The 20166-nt window shown below is 46.9% G+C and overlaps 1 long non-coding RNA gene across 1 annotated transcript; it reads left to right on the top strand.

Annotated features, from left to right (window-relative positions):
- The first annotated feature begins 10613 nt into the window (after window positions 1-10613).
- LOC135901463 (uncharacterized) lies at window positions 10614-11961 on the top strand. The gene is made up of 3 exons (XR_010564131.1): window positions 10614-10829; window positions 11313-11468; window positions 11809-11961. It is a non-coding gene; the product is annotated as an uncharacterized lncRNA (long non-coding RNA).
- Window positions 11962-20166: the final 8205 nt, after the last annotated feature.

The raw sequence follows: 20166 nt of genomic DNA, 5'->3' as shown, positions 1-20166 counted from the left end.
TCACATCACAGAAGTGAGAACATCTGATCATGAACATGTTTGCAGCTTGTGGGAAGGCACCGAAGACTTGACTTGCAAAGGTTTTGGAGTTTTACCATGACAGCCCAGAGTCAGGAGGGCATGATGGATTCTGGAAAACGTATTGGAAGATAAAAAGTCGATTCATCTGGAAAAATATGAAGGAAGATATCAAGAACTACGTGCAAACATGTCACCAGTGCCAAATTAACAAGGTCAAGTATCGTCCAAGAGGGAATCAAATGGTCATCGCTAATCATTCCCAAGTACCATTTGAAGTAATTCATCTAGATTTTGCTGAAATAAAAAAGCGAGGAGAGGGAGTCAGTAAGACTCAGGCATTCCTTGTCGCAATAGATGAATGCACACGCATGGCAGCTGCAAAGCCAGGAAAGGAAGACGGCAATTCTGTTTTGACGTTACTGGAGCGGAATATGTTCAAGAACACCAAGGTAGTGGTCTCCGACAACGGGCCAGCTTTCCGCAGTAAGAAGCTTCAAGAATGGGCCCGTGATAGAGGAATTGCCCTGAGATTTGCCACACCCTACCATCCAGAAGGAAACGGCCTAGCTGACAGGCTCATTCGGGATTTGAAAACATTCATCGCAATTTACCATGATTTCCATGGAGGATGGAAGTGTGCCTTGGAAGCAGCAGTAAGCACCACAATCATTCTCATACCATGGGATTAGGATGCACGCCTAAATTTGCTGCATCAGGCGAAGCAACTTGGCTACCGGCCGACTACGACCTTGGAATCGTTGGAAAAGTAGATCTGCAGGAAAGGCGCAAGACGGAAGAGGAGCTTGCAGGCTACAGATCAACAATGAAGAGACACTTCGATCTGCGACATATCTCAAAGATGCCTGTAATAGAGCCTGGAGATACAGTTTTATTCCGGAGGAGTTTAGATGGACCGAAGTCCAAATTTTCTGGGCCCTACACAGTGATAAAGACCATCAAGCAACAAGGAATCTTGAAATCGCTACACTATTTGGGACCGGAAGGAAAAACTGAAATAGCAACAGTGGGAAATGTCATACCCTATCATCCCAGGAGGGATGAAAACCGAAGTCCGGGAGGATGTGATGTTCCGGAGAAGAAGAACAAGACAGAAGAGACAAGAACAGGAGGAGGAAGAGAAAGAAGTGATCAAGATGGATACCTGTAAATAAATGAGTGTATTTTAACTCGTACTTTATATATAGTAATGTGCTGTACCATGCTGTCTTGCATATCTTTCGCTTGTGTATGGTATGCTTGTATGTGAAGTTGCTATTGTGTGACCCGGATCCGATGTCAGACAGGAAAAAAAAAAAAGAACGCGGCCACAGTTTGCTTCTCGGGTTTCGGCTAAGATAGGAAAGTTACTCCATTTGATCTCAAACATACGAAACATCGCTGTTTTTCCCAAAATGAAAGAAGTGTAACTCTTTTTTGAGAGTGAGGCTAGTCTATAAGCTTCTTTTTACTGACTCAACAGGCGTTCAACTTAATACAAAAAGAGATTTTCAATTAAAACACGGTGGCGAATCTGTTCATGAAACTGAGTAAAAAAACTACGTAAAATTTCAAATTATGGCCGGTCTTTGAAGAAAAGTCAATAAAGTTGACTTAAAACTTCATAACACTTCTTTCAAGGCAGATTACCCGCGAAGCTTCTCTGATTTTGGTTAACAAAATCTTCCGCCAGAACTCACCTTTGGTAATTGTTTAGGTTATGCAAGAACATTCGCATGGCACCCACACACACATTATTCAATCTCGAATAATTACATTATTGTGCACTTCATCTGTTGTACCTGATGCCGCTATCACGGGGCTGTGAAGGCTGAATTAAAATACGCACAATTATGTGCCTCAATCAAAAGTTAGCATGGAACCATCGCAATAAAGAATGAAAACGAACGGTTCATGGCACCAAGGATAATTACTTGCTTAACATGCTGCAGGTCCTAGTTTGATTCCTCGCGGGGGAGAAAATTTCCTTCATTTCTTTCTTACGTGGTCATATCGATCCCAAACATCACTGGGTGAGGACAATTTTGGGGATGGTAGGCAATTAATGATATCGCATTAAAACTCGAATGTGAACTTTGAGAAGATATTGTGAAATCAATAATTCATTTCTCCTTCTGTATCTGAGCTGTGGTGAACGGTCACTTCGCTGAGCCCCTAAACCTTAGTACTCTTTGTTGGCGAAGATGGCCGTCATTAGCCTGTTTTGTAAGCGGTAACTAATGAGGCATATTGCCTATTGCTAGAAATGCAAACCTGTTTTAAAATTTTTGTTGCGAGACCCGACTATTGCCTGTAGTGGTCATAGTCTGTGCGTGAAGTGATGGGTTGTTGTGTGCTTTCCTCTTTTCTTTACCTTTTTTCTTCTCTTCACCTCAGACTTCTGTTCCACGGAAACTATGTTATCGTCAACATGGTCGCCTCAAACTATTTCAGGCCAAACAGATAGTCATTTTGAACCCATTTGCCCCCTTGAAGTGAAGTGCCTAATGCCGGCAGTGCTAAAGATCTTTGCTATCCTTAATTTCACCTCGGCAGAAAAGCCGGACATTATAGTCTTGTTAAAATTGGTTCTCGATATTGCGGCATGAAAGGCTAGCTCATGTTGCCGTGTCCCTGGCTTGAATTGACATGGTTTCAGGCAGCATCCGCTCTTCTGTGTTCTCAGTAGCTCGCGGCCTTAAACACTTGAAACACTTACTGATCTACACAAACGCACAATTAAAGGCCTATATAAGACGCTACCGCTCGAAACAGAGGCCTCAGTATTATTCAAAATGCTTAAAGCCGCAAACAAGAGAAGCCCGAACAAAATTGACGCTTTCGACCCAAGTTTCGTGAAGGAAGCTAGTGTCTCGAGATGACTAAAACTCGCATTCGCGTCCACCAAAACATAAATGCATCAGAACTCTTCCATACATGTTTCTCAATTCCTAAACGCACTCTTGGCTATCGACCCTTATTTATTTATTGGTACCTCAAATACCCCATTTGGGGTTTTACATGAGGGGTGGGCATATTTACATAATATTTTCAATAAATGCCTTGAACGATGAATGACTGGAGTGGTGCACCGCTTCAGTAGGCAGATGATTCCAGTCTTTCGCTGTTTGAATGAAGAAAGAGTTAAGATGAGCGGAGGTGCGAGCTGGAGGGGGATAAACAGCCTTTGAATGGCCATGACGGGATGAAGTGCGATGCGCAGGCGTGATGTCGGTCTGATGAAGTAGTGAGTGATAAAATTTGTAAAAGAGGCACAGTCTTGCTGTTTTGCGGCGCTGCTCGAGGGTTGGAAGTTTCAGAGATGATTTAAGTTTAGTAACGCTAGTGTGGTAAGAGTAGTCAGAATGAATGAACCTTGCTGCACGATTCTGTATGGATTCTAGTGCTGTTGCCAGGTTAGATTGGTGTGGGTCCCACACTGAGCATGCGTATTCTAGTTTGGGTCGAACGATTGTTAAGTATGCGAGTAGTTTTACTGAGTGCGGAACAAGACGTAGATTACGGCGCAGGTAGTTTAGTACACGATTGGCATCATTGCTAATGTTGCAAATGTGTGAGGACCAACTGAGGTTATTGGACAAGTTAACGCCTAGGTATTTATATGAAGTTACAGCACATATTTCCGAACCGGCGATAGTGTAATTAGCTGACATAAATGATTGGCGACGATGGAAAGTAAGTAGTGACGTTTTGTTGATGTTGAGGGACATTAGCCAATTATTACACCAAGTTTCAATGACGTTAAGGTCGGACTGGAGGGCGCGAGAATCAGCGTCGTTAGTAATAGGACGATAGATTACACAGTCATCGGCAAATAAACGAATTTTGGAAGAACAACCTATAGGTAAGTCGTTAATGTATATTAAGAAGAGTAGTGGTCCCAGGACTGTGCCTTGTGGCACGCCAGAGATAACGGGTGATAAGGTAGACGAGCATTGGTTAGCGTAAACGAACTGTTGACGGTTAGTGAGAAAGTTGCGTATCCATTGAAGAACATGAGGGTTAAGGTTAAGACATGATAGTTTTAGAAAGAGCCGTTCATGAGGAACCTTGTCGAAAGCCTTTTGGAAATCTAGGAAGAGGGCGTCTATGGGTATGTTTTGATCAAGATGCGAGCTGATGTCATTAACGAATAGGGCTAGCTGAGTCTCGCAGGACATGCCTTTCTGAAAACCGTGTTGATTTGGATTAAAGAAATTAGCGGATGTTAGGAAGTTTACAATATGAGAATAAATTATATGCTCCATTAGTTTAGAACAAACACTGATGAGGGAAATTGGACGGTAATTGTGGCACGATGATGATGATCCTTTTTTTGGTACTGGAATTATCTTACCTATTTTCCAGTCTTGCGGCACCACTCCAGATGATAATGATTGCTGAAAGATATGACACAAAAATACACTAGAGATGTGCGCGGTGTTCTTAAGCATTTTGGAATTGATGCCGTCGATGCCGGCTGAGGATGTTAATTTGAGGGATTCGATTAGCTTCGTTATACCATGTGCTTCGATTGTTATGTCAGGCATCGTTGGGTTGTTGAGGTAAGGACAGTCTGGGAGGTCAGTGTTAGGTTCAGAAGTGAACACGGAAGAGAAGACAGAGTTTAGTACTTCAGATACTTTATGGTCTGGAACACGGTTATTATCGTTATCACATAATAGTAATGGTTTACGGTTATTTGGGTTAATGTATTTCCAGAATTGTTTGGGATTGTTTTGCAGCAAGTTAGGGAGTGTAGTTGAGTAGAAGGTTCGTTTAGCTGTTGCGGCCAAGGAATCAAACTCCTTTTCAGTGACGTAATATTTTTCCCAGGCCGGAGCGGTATTGGAACGCTTGGCTTTACGAAATAATCTTTTCTTTTTATTATTTAGTCGTTTTAATGTGTTGTTGAACCATGGGGACGAAGGTCGCTCTGTTAAAATGATGGTTGGTATGTAAGTCGTAGTGAGTTCGATCATTTTATTTTTAAAAAGCGTCCAGTTGGCGTCTACTGTGCGCTTCGGGAAATCTATAATGAACCAGTTGTAAAACTCGGTTAGTGCATTGTTGATGCTGATGTAATCACCTTTATCGTAGAGTGTTATTTTCTTTTTTGATTTTTTGCAATGAGGTAGCTGCCAGGATAATTCTGCATGTAGTACCGAGTGATCACTTAGCTCTGGTAGATGTGTTATAGAAGAAACACTGTCGGGATGGGATGTTAAGATAAGGTCGAGTATGTTAGAGCACTGTTCGTTTTTCCGCGTTGGGGTAGATACTAGCTGTGTCAAACCAAAGGTGAGGCATGTGTTAAGAAAATTACATTCAAGGTTATTTTTAGACAGTGTTATGGCTGGTTCGGACCATGTTATATCAGGAAAGTTAAAGTCACCTAAGAGGAGTAGTTGCGCATGATTAAATGACTTAGTAACAGTTTGCAGTGCCTCGTGGAAGTGAATAGTGAAGGAAGCATCTGCATCGGGGGGTCGATAGCATACACCGATAATAGTTTGTAGGTATGAAGAACTGCACAATACGAATAATATTTCCAGAGGTGAAGTTATATTGATAATGGAGCAACAAAGGTTACGATGGGCAGCTATCAGAACACCTCCTCCGCGTTTGCCTACACGATCTCGCCTAAAAATGTCAAAATCAGGAAGGAAAGAATTAAGCTCTGTGTTATCGACGGTAGAATTCAGCCACGTTTCTGTTAGTACAAGGAGCTTACAATCAGAGGAATCGATAAGGCTACAGAGTGCTTCGCGTTTGGGCAACAGGATTCTAATGTTAGTATAAGCGAATGATACAGGGGTGGTATATGGTTTTGCGATAGCGCGTGATGGTAGCTATGAAGTTGAGGTAACTCTATTTGTAGTGTTATCATACTTGTAAGTTCTGTTATCCACGATTAGTTTATCGTACCGGAGTTTGAAAGGTTTCTGTTGCGACTTGCCGAACTCGATTAGTTGTTTACGTGCACGCCGGGTGTTAGCTGAGTAGTCTTCCGATATGCTGTAGCTGGACCCTCTAAGTTGTTTAGCATTTGAACGAATGTGTTGTTTTACTTTGAAATGAGCTAATTTGATAATTATGGGTCTGTTTCTATTAGAGCTATATCTGCCAATTCTATGAGCGCGCTCAATGTCTAAGGGATCCAACTTGACATTAAGGTTAGAAGCACAAAGTTCCACAATTTTCTTCTCAGATTCTTGCCACGTTTCACGCTCAGTATCAGATACCCCAAAAAACACAAGGTTAGAACGACGAGCCCTATCTTCTGAATCGTTTAGTCTTGATGAAATGTCGGAAATGGCTTTAGTGTTTGTATCGACCACTGTCCTGATGCAATTAACTTCGGTTTTTAGTGCAGTTATGGCGGAAACATCACCTTCAATTTTTGTTAGTCGCCTTTTAATGTCGTCAAAAATTTTGTCGTTCTGCGATAGTTTATTTCGAATTGATTTCATTTCACTTAGAAGGGATGCCTGACCTGAGTTTATTTCCTCCAATGCAGCCATTATGTCACAGGATGCCTGCGTAGAAGTGGAACGGGTGTTAGGGCCGGGATTTGATTCTATGTCGCCAGAGAGAGAAAGAAGTTGTAAGATGACATACGTGCAGTCGCGAACAATGGTAATGCAGCAGCCTGGGCTTGGCAGCACTAGCAAAGCGGCATAGCGGGAACGACGCGCATAAATAGCGTAATTGGTTGTTACCTGTAATGCGAAGAGGCGTCGGGCGTCAGTAAACCGCATTGTCGGAGTGCTGCCAAGCCCACTGATGAGAGCGAGGGGGTGACGTGTTTTATGCGTGAAGGTTGATGTCTGTTTCGATGCGTCGGCTGAGGCAAGGTTGTATGAAAACGATAGATGCGATGAATTTCCGTTCAGGGGCGGTGCGGCGCAGTAGTCAACGGCGCTTGCGTCGTTTTCGGAGCACTGGAGGGTAGACGAAGTTGGCCCGTCTGTAAAACCAGCGCGCTCAGGGTAGGGCAAGCCTACACCACGCACGAAGGCATACAGCTGACTGTAGACGTGAGGCGGCGCTGAACGTCGGTCGGCATTGGCATTCCCGGGCAGACGGTAGAGGATGCTCCGCCAGGTAAGTGTATCCCGCAAGCCAACACACCATAAGCCGGGCGTGCCCGCAGGCCTCGTGACGGCACCAGGAGAACAGCAGGTGCCAACGGGGAAGCAGAAGCCTGTGAGCACCTGTAATGCGAAGAGGCGTCGGGTGTCAGTAAACCGCATTGTCGGAGTGCTGCCAAGCCCACTGATGAGAGCGAGGGGGTGACGTGTTTTATGCGTGAAGGTTGATGTCTGTTTCGATGCGTCGGCTGAGGCAAGGTTGTATGAAAACGATAGATGCGATGAATTTCCGTTCAGGGGCGGTGCGGCGCAGTAGTCAACGGCGCTTGCGTCGTTTTCGGAGCACTGGAGGGTAGACGAAGTTGGCCCGTCTGTAACACCAGCGCGCTCAGGGTAGGGCAAGCCTACACCACGCACGAAGGCATACAGCTGATATCATGTGGAGCTAGAAAAGTCTTGGTTTCAGGTTATTTCAAATTTTCGGGACACTGGTTACAGTGTCCCTGGACATCCTCCCATGTGGCCTCAGTATTCTATCTTTTCCTATTTTCTTCTTTCTGTTCTCCTTTTACCTTAACCCCAGTCTAGTGTAGCAAACCGGACACTCTTCTGGTTAACCTCCCTGCCTTTCCTCTCTCTCTGTCTCAGCCACACGGAGGCACCCTTCATGAATCCGTCGCGAGAAAGCTGAAAAAACGGTAAGGAGCTTCACGAACAAGCATTGCCACATAAAGCACTAGGCGGAGGGCTTTAGAAACGCCTTTCGAAAAGCTTTCGAAACTATGGTGAACCTCGTGGTGATTGCACACCACATTGTGATTAATTTTATTGTGCCTGCAGCGCTCTACAACTTGAGCTACTGCGGTCACCTAGTTTGGTTCGTAAATCTAATAGCTCGAAATTTTACCCCCTCTCTTCTCTTTCAGTTCTCTTCTCCTTTCCTTTCTTTCCCTCTTCTTGAGGAAGGTAGCCGATGTGTCTGTTTCAGGGGGCAATTACTAGCCTCCTTCACTTTTTGCCTCTATATGTGTGGTGTTCATATATATGTCTCGTGATTATTATTAGCAATATCACAATTCCAGAAGCTGCTTATTTATTCGCCGCTTTCACTAAAGCATGCAGTAGAAAACTGTAACCTGAATAATTCAATGAATTGTCGCAGTAGTACTAGGAAGCTTTCGCCTCTTGTATGGTATCCCGTCCTCCGGGGGTGGTCCAGATCTAGGTCCGCTAAAGGGACTACATCAGGCACATCTCCAGTCTAATTCGCCAATTTTGACGAGGCGGTCTTAAGTATGCCACTGTGTGGCAACGGCTCTATGTAAGCGCTTGATTTGTATTTCGTACGTGCTGTCTGCGCTCTCGATATGCCACCGAAAAAAAAAGAATGCAGACATTCCACTGGAGTTGTCTAATTATGCATAAGCATAACCCCCAAATTTCAAGTTAGCCCACCCCCATAATTCAGTTGGCCCACTCCCAATTTCAAATTGGTCCATACCACAATTTGAAATTGGTCCATAGCAAACTTCAAATTGGTCCATACTCAAATTTAGGTTGCCCACCTTCAAATTTAAGGTGGGTCACCCCCCCAATTTGAGTTTGTCCACGCCAAAAGTTGGCCCGCCCCGAAATTCCAGTTGGCCCACCCCTACTTCAACCTTCCCCGTGCATCTTCTGTGAATGTCCATGAATCTGTGTGGGTATTCCATGTGATCAATTTCCTGGTTTGAATTGTTCATTATCGCTTATAAAACTACCAATCTACATTTACACTATTATAAGGATTGAATGTCTTAACTCTGCAAAATACGCATTTTTGTACGGATATAAAGCATTACACATTTCGCGTGACGGGGCTGGGTTATTCGCCAAAGAATGCTTACGCATTTAAAGATGTGGCTTAAAAATAGAAAATTTTTCTCTGGGAGTGCTCTGATTTCACCCGTCGCGAGGGTGTTGGCGACATGTGCCCGAATTTTTAAAGAGAATGCCTTTGTTTGGCTACGGTCCAAAGATTTCCGCAGTCGGCAGGTGAGGTATGTAGCCTGAGGCTAAAGGCACGTCCTCTGGCGCGAGAGCTGCCTTACCGAGTTGCAGGGCCCGTTTGTCGCCGAACGCGATCCAGCTCTTTGAGACCTACGTGCTGTCACGTGAAAACTATGTGGGCGGTTGTGTATGTGGTAATCGAAAATTTTTCTGGTGGCACTCCGTTACGTTCCTCCACCACCTGGGCTAACGGTTATTGGACGCTCTCCTCGCCGGACTGCGCTGCGTGTCCCTTGACGAGGTGCGCCTCTTAGTCTGGCCAGATCACCACAACTTCGCCTAGACCTACTATCAAGGTGCGTGGGCTTTGCATTATTTTCAAATCGAATGGACGGAGAAGTACGTGGCCTTGGTGGAGTAAACAGCCAGAGAAGGAAATGAAGAGGTACAACCATTTTCACGTCATCGTCCTGCATTCTGTAAGCTTTCTGTTGTCACTGTGCCGTCGTCGTCGAGCCGTTGTCGTCAAACTGTCCGGAATCCGGTGTCGTCTTGCTTCATTGGTACTGTTGATTCTTCAAGGGGAGCACGGTAGCGCGATTAAAAGACGGGACAAAAGGAGACACATAGAGACACACACAGCGCTGTGTGTGTCCCTATGTGTCTTTTTTTGTCCCGTTTTTTAAACGCGCTACCGTACTCCCCTTGAAGATGCATTACCAACAAGCCCACGTTGCAACCCTCGTAATGCTGATGTTGTCGTCGTCGTTTGCATGCTCGTGGCCTCATCGTCGTCATCGCACCGTCGTATTTGTCATGCTGTCATGAAGTCTACCACTATTGCTGAGTGTAACACCACATTCTATTCCCATTCCATTCCCTAGTGTGCAGATCTCTCAATTCCACTCATTCTAACTCCTCGTAAAGTCAAGAGTTATTCTTAAGCGGGCAAGTTAAGTGCACTTACGGAGAGTGCACTCGGTTTTACCTGCACTTTCCCAAATCTGAACGTCGCAAGCGGAGTGTACTCGCAGAAGAGCGCATTCCGGTCGGAGTGCGTTCACGTAGCCCACTTTGCTGGCCGAGTGCCAAGCCTCACCCCCAGCGGTTTCAACTAGTTCGTAGACTCACCGCCAGTAGTCCCAATATTACAAAAGTAATGCATAGAAAAAGGACAAAGAAGTTGATTTCAGTTATTGACCAGCTTTTAACAAAATACTTTGTGTTTAGCAAGAAGCGAAAGAGCACAATAAAGAAACAAATTTATGAACGGCGCCGGCGTGATGCGGCACTGCGGCTTCGCCATGTTCATTGAGTTCGTGTTCATGTTTCGGTGTAAATACGTACTGACTACGCCGGTTGTGTTTTGAAACGTGTGCGCGGCCTTTGCGATGTCGTTGCATATCGAACTCACCGTGTTTCCGCCGCTTTACATGACCGCTCCTGGAAGCTCGGCGTCGCCTGTGGTGTGAACTTGTGTTCCAGGCGTGTCGCGGATATGGCAGCTGAGAATGAGGAGAGCTGCCAAAGCAAACAGCGCACAACTTAAACTGATGCGGAGAAGCGTGCTCTAATTAATATATGCGAGGACGTCTTCGCGGATCTGCGCGTCACCAAAAGAAATCTCAAGGCTTAAATGGCTATATCTGAACGTCTCCATGCAGTGGGCGTCCGGAAGAGCACAAAGGAAGTGAAGAAAAAGATCCAGAATATGAGCAACAAATACAGGTGAAAGCTGATTTATATTCTGTTTAACAGCCTCATTGTACATATGTTTTACCTGTGGCAGCTGAATTATTTCATGTATTCGTTGTCTCCTATTTTGTCTTACTTTTTTGTTGGCATTTGCGTTTGTCCCAAAGCTGCACGCGGGTCACTAGCGGAGGCATTGTGAACAGCCCCAGATTAATTTTTACCACCTGGGGTTCCCTGACGTCCAAGGGCTTTGCCCAGCGCTGGCACGATTTTGCGGTTCGCCATCTAAATGCAGCCGGAGGTGGCGGGATTCGATTCTGTGGCTCAGCAGCCGAAAGTCAAAGCCACCGCAGCGGGTCAAAAATTGTCTGTTGTCGCAGCAATTACGCCACAGAATGAACAGTTTGGGTCTGCTTTATTTCGCTGTAGCTGCAAAGAAAGTATTGTTGTGGTTGTGCATTGCTGAAAACACTGCAACAAACTGTGGCGTCATCTTTTTTTCTTCTTTGATTTCAGGCTACTGACCAGGACCTGCACGAAGACCGGGTCAGGAGGCGTACCACGGAAGTTTTATTGGGACCTCCACCATTTTCTTGGCTCCCTTCCAGCGAATGATGCCAGCCTTATGAAGGAAACTGGCTGTAGTACTATGATGGCGCCTCTCCAGAGGAGGTATCCACCGTAACATCAATCTAGGTAGTAATTGATTCAGGTGTCAGCCAGTCGAGTTGATATAGTACGACATAATGGCTGTCACATTCACATTCGTGGCAAGATATATTTTGTTGGCTCAAAAATCAGGTTGGGGCAAATTGGTTCATGCTCTTATGCATGTTTGAAAACAGTATAAAAATGGAGGAACTAGGAACACTGTGCGAAGGGACAAATGCTAAATTTATTGTCAGCGAAATAGCACAAGCTACCACTTAATAAGCGCGTATTTTGTTCGCAGATGTCGTTTTAGGCTTACACTTTTTTTGCACACGAAAATGTGTTTTTATTTTTTCTTCAGCTGTTCAATGGCATGGTGCATGGTGGAGTGAGCCAGCCCCCGGATACACCTACAGATTCACTACTTTCTGAGCCAAGCTCAGAGTCTCTCGAAGTGGAAGTCTCCCCGCTTGACTCTACCGCTGAAGAACCTGCAGCCTCTAGACCAACGACTGCGAAGCCTTGTGGGAGCCCACAAGGCTAATCTCACAGTTGTGAGAAGAGCAACGCCAACTGCGCTGCTCACTAGAGCGGCACAGAAGTGAGAGTGTTGCAACACAGAGGGAGCGCCTTGCGATATTGAAGCGCACCGAAGCTCGGGAAGACAAGCTGTTGGACATCATACAGATGTACAACTAAATAAATGATACGTGACATGAAGTGTGTGTCCTTGCAGTCCTTTTTTTATTTGCGTGACAAATCAAATGTGAATTTCAAATATTTATTAGCCAGGAAAAGACAACAGGGATTTTTGGGCTTGTTGTTTGATGGTCTGAAAAGCAAACTGTAGCGCAGCAGAGGACGCAGACACGCAGCACGAGCGTTCTTGTTGCGCGTTGATATTCTGTTGTCCTTTGTTGCGCTACAGTTCGGTTTCAGATAAAGACACAGCTCTGCTCTCTCTGACATCCTCGTATCCTTCTTTGATGTCCTCTGTCTTGCCTTTGGTTGTGCTTTATTTTTGAAGTCATGTCACACCAAAACTGCAACATTAGTCGAGCAACAAAATCAAGCAGTTGTCTTAAAAAAACACACAGTGACGCAGTCAAATGTGGCTGCTTCGCTTCAGCCTGGTTGCTGTTGCACTCATTTATGGCAAGTACTGGGCCTTCCAAAAATAAGTTGCTAAGGCGTCCTTTACATCTTGCCCTCCCCCACTGCGCTCTCCAGTGTTGCGTGATGACTGTGCATACAAGCTCAATGCACGTGCTTCACTTTCCCACTGGCGCTCTACACTGTCTTTCATTGCTTCACAGATATTGTAAGGCCGATCCAAATAGGTCAGGAAGCTTCGGGTGAAAAATGGCCCAGAACAAATTGTCACCGACATTAGCAAGGGCGGTTATGCGAGCAGCGATTGAAGCGCGACTGTTTGAAGGGAACAAACATTAGAAAAGAAAAAAAGCGTTTTTTAGTTAAAACGAGACACAAATTCATTCAACGAAGATAACATTTCTAATCAATTTTACATATGCGTAACGAGTAAAAGAAAGGACAACTCTATTTTATTTTATCATTATCCATAAGTACCCTTTTCCAGCGCCTATCGTATGAGGGGGCGTTGTCGCCGCTATCACTTGCAATGCAATGCAGCTCTTGAACTGGGTAGACAGGCGCGCTCGTAAGTTCACCTGCTAGCATAGGCCTCCTGACACGTTATCCTGTTTTTTAAAGGCCGCAAACTTTCAATTTCGCCGTGGCGGTGCTGCGAGGAGGCACATGACGTCACAACTCGCGCCTCGCCGCGGATATTGCTCTCTCTCTCGATCCCTAGTGACTATTACGCATGCGCCACTAGTAGCACCAAGCCACAGTTGTTCCGCCGCTGCGTAACGCCGCGCCTCTCCGCTGCCGCCGTTTGGTATGACGTCACAGCGCGTTCCTCGTCGTTGCGCTCGCCTCCGCTCGCTTCGCCAGCTGCGTCGCATGCCTGATAACATGTTGGAGGATTGAAAAGGAGAGCTCGCGTGCGCCGCAACCCCTGTTCAGGCGGCAGTGTGGACGGCGACAATTCTGATCAGCAGGAGGAGGCCGGGAATAGACATGGAACGAGATGAAGAGGAAACGAATCGCCCAGGAAACAGATGAACAGCGCGCCGAACGACTGGCTAAACGCCACAACATAGCTAACTAGGCTAACCATGCTATGCCTTAGCTTTCGCTACGTATATCCTAGCCTTTGAAGTTATAATAGTCCGTGGCATGCTCTTTCGGCAGCAAGACAGGAAAGTGGCAGCCATCCAAGGCGCCGATGGTTTGCGGGAAGCCTGTGAAGGCTTTCCGCATGCGGGGACTCATTTTGTTGGGATGTATAATTTGTAACCATTTCCCTTCAAGCAGGTCCACCATGGTGACACAGAATTCTTGATGTAGAACATTCACAGTGGCGCGACGTATTCCGAAGAAGTGGTCAATCGTTCTGTCCTCGGCGCTGGACCACAAGCGGTGTATAGCCCCACTGCGACACGTTTTTCCACAGAGATCGGAGTCATCATGTTGGTGGTTTGGTGCTCAAGTACCGGCGGCACGATTCCAATATGTACCGAAAGGTGGAGGCAGACACACGTAGTGCTTGTCTGAAACGAAATTCGCTTAGGTTGGCAAAGTGTACTCAAACCATAGTACGCTGCCAGGACTGTCGCGATGGCGAAATTGTTCGACATGAGCTGATCCTCCAAGCACCTGAAAGTTGCTTCTGCGACTTCAAGGTCATCGTCGAGTTGTTCTTGACGCAGTCGCCGGGCTCCCGCGCACAGATAGTGCCCTAAAACACGCCGAACGCCGCCATGTTGTTTTGGATTGGCTAGGCATTCGTCTTGACACACTTACAATAAAAAAAATCCTTTCGTTTTTTGTTGAGACAAATAGATTAAGCTTGTTTTTATTTAAAATTCAACTTAAGGCAACCTCTTTTTAGAAGCTTTTTCTTGTTAATTGACATCTTCAAAAAACACGCTCTTAGTCTGTCACCATTTCCTTTTACTACGAGTGCGCTCTGTTTTCCCGTTTAGCATCGCGTAGCCTAAAGTATCACTCAAGGTCCCGAAGTACACTCCACGTAAGTGGATTAACTGCCCGCTTGACAGGGGCATAAGACCATGACCACTACTGCAGTGGCTGAGGTGGTCCATTCCGTTCCCCAATACCAGTAACTTTCTCTGTAATAGTTTAATACTTGCGCTTACGTGCGAGCGTGTCGGCTCCCGTTTCTACAAACCTTTTGGACCAGATTTCTTGCCTCAACCCACAGGAACTGTGCATCAATCAACGCAGTTTACTCCAAGGAACAGGTGGCTACCAAAATCTTACCGGTGGGTGGATTTTTCGGACTTTTCCGACACTTTCCCACCGCACGCCACGTTGGCGCGCAGCTACGCCTAACGAGCCAAACCATACGGGGCGGTCGGGCAGGCGTCGAGCCTCGGCCCAACGCGTCGTCGAGCTAGAAAATGGCCTCCAACCCCAATACCTCGGTTGTAGAAGGCATGGAAATCAATCCGGAGGAAGTGGAGTGCTCAGGCTGGATCGAAGTCGTGAGCAAGAAGAAACTTGCCGAGCGGTGTGATCCTAACGCGCCCACGTCAGCGAAAGGAAGCGGTAATGGCGGCGCCCGCAATGCCGCACCGCAGAAGGTATTGAGACGAGTTGTGGAAGCTTCCAGAATCGCGAACCTTCCTAGGAATCACTTTAAGACCATTAAATGGATGGTCTGGATGTTAAGAAGACGGACCTTATTATTTTCAAGCGTGCGCTCGCCAAGGCGGCTTCCCTAACAGCGGAGCAGGTGTTCGACGACAGGTTGTGCACGAACCCCTTCCGGAACATTCTCGTGGTTGCGACGCCGTTCGAGGCGAACGCGCGCGCCTACGCCAAGGTTCAGCAGATTTGTATGGCAAGTGTCGTCATAGAAGTGGCGGCCTACGTGGCTGCGTCGGACGACACATGTAAAGAAGTAATCCACGGAATCAACGTGGACATCAGTGACGCAGAACTGGCGGAGATGATCGTCAACCGGAGAAACCCCGGCGCTCTGGGGGTTCGAAGAATCAAGAAGACAGCAACAGTGATCGTGTTGTTCGACGGACACAAGGTCCCCCTAAACGTCGTATGTGATGGTGTTCGCTACCCTTGTTCCTTGTATCGCAGGCAAGTTGACGTTTGTTATGCGTGTGGAGAATTGGGCCACAGGTCTGACGTTTGCCCGAAGGGCGAAGACGAGAAAAAATGCCGCGGATGTGGCATGCTCACACCATCAGAGGATCATCAATGTGATCCCAAGTATGCCATCTGTGGTGGGGCACACCAAACGGCAGACCGCAAGTGCAAACAGAGCTTCCAGGTGCCATACATTGTGCGCCAAAGACGGCGGCGCCGCAGGCGCGCACAACACGCGCAGCGGGCGGCAGGACCGCGTGGCTTCGACACAGCTAGCGGCGGAGAAGCAATGGCGGGAGAGAAGCCCTTCTACTCCCCCCACCGGAACATATCGGCATCGAGAGGAAGCTCCTGCTCCCGATCCAGAGGGCGATCCAGCAGATCGCGCTCTCGCTCCAGAAGGCGCGACAATAGCAGCAGACGCTCCCTTTCGAGAGGACGATCGGGTTCCAGGGTCCGAATCCAGGAACCAATGTCCTGGGCAGACAAGGCCAGGATGAACATCTCAAGCGGCAAAAAGGTAACACAGGGCATCTCGCCGGAGCATAAAAGAGAGAAATCTGAGATTTTAATGCTTAAGAAGGGAAATGCAGAGCTAAAAGAGGCACTACGAACGCTGAGGGCTGAGTTCGAGCTCTTCCGTAATTCGCGTGAACCCCGCGAAGTAGCCTTACCCATCCCAGTTCAAGCAGAAGGGTAGAATAAGCGCAAAGCTATTTCCCCCCCGGCGACCACGGAAAGAGAGCCAATGCAAACTGACGAGTCCCCCGCTCAGGACCCTAAGCCTGAACCAAACGTACTCGCGTCTTTGAAGGTAATTGAGGAATCGCTCATGCAGATGAGAGAGGCCTTAGCTATTCCATCTAGTACTGTCGAGCATATGGACAGTAACATCTCCCACCTAACACGTAGAGTTGACATCCTCGAGTCTAAAATGAAAATAATAGACTCTAGCAAAATCAAAGGCATCTCCACTGGCACCACGGCAAAAGCTAAGAAAGTACAGCAGGATCCCGATAACACGAGTCCCCTGCAGGCTCTGCTAGTTCAATAGAAATCAAAATGGCGGGACAAACCGGAAACCTAATTATCTGGCAGTGGCATTGCGCCAGCTTCTTAAGGCGCCAGGCTGCTCTATTGCGGCTCATCAAAGCACAAGCGATAATGCCGCACGTCCTGCTCTTGCAAGAAACACTTTGTGAGAAGGTAAATTTATCGGGCTACCGTTCGGTTAGTCAAAAAAGAGAAAATGGCAGAGGTATCGCCACATTCATCAGGAAAGACACCTCTTTTCAGGAGCACGAAGTCAAAATTTGTAACTCGGATAAGAAATCTGGTCTCGAGGCACAGTTAATTGAAATCATTCCCCACGGAAAAATCCAACAAAGCATTTTCATTCTCAACCTGTACAGCTCTCCTTCCGCTCATAAGCATAATCTCCGCTCACTACTAAATAGGGTCGCAACCGCTGCGAAATCGCAGCCCCTAATAGTCGCAGGAGATTTCAACGCTCCCCACCCGGCTTGGGGTTATTTAACACGAACAAAGAAAGGGGCCAACCTAGTTGCAGCGAGTACAGACCTAAACCTGACGCTGGTCTCGGACCCACGTTTCCCCACGAGGCTGGGAAACTCGGTCGCCAGATACACGACCCCTGATCTCAGCTTCACTAGAAATGCTGTGGCCACGTGGTCCAACTTACAGGAGAACTTGGGGAGTGACCACTACATAATAGAACTCAGGATGGAAATAATAGCAGCTCCTCCTAAAACCTATAAATACACAGACTGGGACCTCTCTAGGAAAATAAGAGGTGAAGATGAGGCAGTATACGACACGTTCAGTGAACTGCTTGTACAGATACAAATGGATGTCGAGAAGGTCACCAAGGAAATAGTTACGGATTTTGATGCCCCAGGGATGGACGCAAGCTTAGCGCATCTCCTGGAAGCCAAGCGCTCTCTCCTCGAGAGATGGAAGACACAAAGACTCAATCGCAGGCTACGGAAAAAGATCGCGGAGCTCAATAAACTCATTGAGGAGCATTGCTCCGAACTTAATAAACAGCAATGGAGAGACGCCTGCTCGGTAGCGGATGGAAAAATGCGCAAAGGAGGCAAATGGACCCTCTTTAAACATCTCTTAGACGATGGACAATCCAAATGTAATCAGAGACTAGTCATAGGCCGATTAATTAATAAGGAAAAAATGGAAGGCATCTCAGAGGCCTCCATATTTCGGAAACTAGCGAACAAATACCTTCCAATTGGCCAAAGCCCAGGTTCTCCCCTCCCTCAGTATGAGGGCGCGCCTGCCCCAGAGCTGGACGTCCCCTTCTCGGAAGCTGAGATCAGGGAAGTGCTGCACAATTTAAACGGAAGGTCTGCCCCAGGCCCCGACGGAGTTACAAACCGGCTCTTAAGAAATTTGGACGACAAAGCAATTCAAGCTTTAGTGAAGGAGATAAATGAGGTATGGGAGGAAGGCGTTGTACCGGAGAGTTGGAAGAAGGCCACAGTGCTCTTAATCCCCAAGCCAGGTAAATCACCCAGCTTGGAGAACCTCCGTCCCATCTCCCTTAATTCTTGCATTAGCAAAGTAGCGGAACATGCAGTGCATAACAGGATATCGAGACATATTGAGCGCAACGAACTATTCCCGTACAATATGGTTGGTTTCAGGCCCTTGCTTTCAACGCAGGATGTCATGCTCCTGCTCAAAACACAGATAATCGACTCTCAAAGCAATGATGTAAAAGGCGTCCTCGCACTGGATCTATCCAAGGCATTCGATACAATTGCACATGACTGTATCCTTCAGGAGATATCGGCCTTGAACTTAGGAGTTAAATTCTTCTCGTTCGTTGCATCCTTCCTCGAGAGCAGGACGGTGGCCATAAAGTTGAGGCAATCAGTCTCGGAATATTTCACACTCGGAAACAGGGGTACTCCCCAAGGGGCAGTTATCTCACCCCCTTCTGTTTAATATAGCAATGCGCAAGTTGTCGGAAAGCCTTGCAGCAATTCCTTACATGTATGTCATTCATTATATGCTGACGATATTACAATCTGGTGTCCTGGAGGATCGGAGGCTACGGTCGAACAAGCTCTACAGGAGGCTCTGGAAGTTACAGAGTCTTTTTTGAAAGGTACGGGACTGGCACTCTCGCCTGGAAAGTCGGAACTCCTGCTGTACAGACAGGCTAGACGAGGTGCTAGGGGACTCACCTCACTCGATCAATTGCCCATTAGCATTCGTACCAGAGATGGGTCAACCATCCCGAGAGTAGACTCTATCAAAATACTAGGGCTTTCAAACAACACAAAGGGATGCAACGCTAAGACTATAAGCCCAACTCACCACGAAAACTGAAAACATTATTAGGTTAATTATGAGAGTGTCCAACAAGAAAGGTGGCATAGGCGAGGATATACTCCTTAGGGCTCACCATGCTTTCCTCATCAGCCATGTCATTTACATAGTCGCGGCCCTCAATTGGACGAAAACAGAAATGGATAAATTGGACACGCTTATGCGCAAAAGTATCAAAAGGGTGATCGGCGTGCCAATCACGGCTAGCACAGAGAAACTCATGACATTGGGAGTACACAACACAACTTCGGAATTAATAGAAGCACAAAGATCAGCACAAATTATTAGATTATGAAACTCCAAAGCAGGCAGAAGACTTCTGGATTCGGCAGGCCTCCGTCCTAGCTTCAATCAGAAAAATGTCGCGCAACTTGATATTCAGACAAGGAACTCCTTTATTGCAGGCCCTTTTCCAAGAAATGTCCACCCCCAACACAATAAAGGTCGAAGGTTAGCGAGGGCTAGAACTTTCTTAAAGAACATATCCGGAACGGAGACCTTTGTTGACGCGGCGCGACACGCCAGTGCCAACAAGTTCTCCGTAGCCATAGTCAATCATAGGGGAGAACTCCTCTCGGCAGCCTCGCTGAAAACCTCCTCGGTCGATGTGGCGGAACAGACTGCTATAGCTCTCGCATTACTTGACGCAAAACGCACTACGGTGTACACGGACTCCCGAGCAGCCGTTAGAGCGTTCGCATCGGGATTGAGAGCCAAAGAAGCAGCCAGGATTCTAAACGGCAAACACCCCTCTGACATTGTTCACCACATAGTCTGGTTTCCAGCTCACATGGGAGCAGACGTATTACCGGGTCACATGAACCCCAATGAGATTGCCCACGACCGTGCGCGAGGTTTCGTATGCCGCGACGGGGTGGTGTCTCGGGTGAGTTCGGGAGAGCTCGTCCACAGCGATCCACTGGTTACTTTTCATGAAATCACCTCTCATTACAGAGGGAATAGGCAGAGTTTTCCTTTCCCCCATCATAAGCTCAACAGGCCACAAGCTAGCACGCTTCGCATGCTCCAGACGGGGTCCTACCCCTATAGGGGTTTTTTGAACAAGCTCCACCCGGACATCGATCCACTCTGCCCAGATTGTGGCACTGAATTTAGCTCATCAAACCACATG

Source organism: Dermacentor albipictus, chromosome 1 (genome assembly GCF_038994185.2).
Source record: "Dermacentor albipictus isolate Rhodes 1998 colony chromosome 1, USDA_Dalb.pri_finalv2, whole genome shotgun sequence".
Taxonomy (NCBI): Eukaryota; Metazoa; Arthropoda; class Arachnida; order Ixodida; family Ixodidae; genus Dermacentor; species Dermacentor albipictus.
This window is presented reverse-complemented; position numbering and strand designations above follow the sequence as displayed.